This window comes from Cucurbita moschata, unplaced genomic scaffold (assembly GCF_002738365.1).
Source record: "Cucurbita moschata cultivar Rifu unplaced genomic scaffold, Cmos_1.0 Cmo_Scf00150, whole genome shotgun sequence".
Taxonomy (NCBI): domain Eukaryota; kingdom Viridiplantae; phylum Streptophyta; class Magnoliopsida; order Cucurbitales; family Cucurbitaceae; genus Cucurbita; species Cucurbita moschata.
The window spans coordinates 40,872-41,572 of NW_019268666.1; positions in this window are offsets into that span (position 1 = coordinate 40,872).

A 701-nucleotide genomic window follows, 5' to 3' on the forward strand; every position below is an offset into this window, starting at 1 on the left:
GAAATTAAGGTCCTACACTCAAAGACGTTCCTCCAAACTAATTCCTTTAGCCTGAAGATAGGATATGGAAGGGGTTCAATGAAGAAATAGGGCCTTGAAACCCCTAGAATCGGCTACCCAATAAGAAATCCTTTGTTTTATCTCCAGCGATAAATCAGATTTTGGATGAACTTTGGTAGCGAATATCTTAGGCTACGATCCACGAGAAGTTATCAAATAAATCCCTAGCCCTTTCTTACTTAAGCACAATAATCTAGCATACAATGTACCATATCATAACCTAACCATTTTTTTTCTTATTTCCTTTGTCTATAAAATTATTGACAACCTAAATCATTGTAACAATTCAGAGATCTAAACAATTCATGAGATCTAAAATATAATTGGTTGTGATTTCCTAAAACTCATACAAAATTATTTTCCTTTAATCTCTAATTCAAAACAAAATAATTGTAACCAAATTAATATTACTTAATAAAATAAGAGGAAGATTTAACATGTCACTACTGACCTCTTCAAATGATGTATCTCCTCAGCCCAAACTAAATCTGCTTAAACTTTTTGTTTTTTGTTTTTTTCTATTTGTTTGGGTAGTAACAAAGAAATTCTGGGTAAATCTTTACAGAAAAGAATTCCTGATTAATTGCCAGATTTATTTTTAGGGAAGGAGTGGTGAGAGATTGAAAGAAGGAGTAGGGATC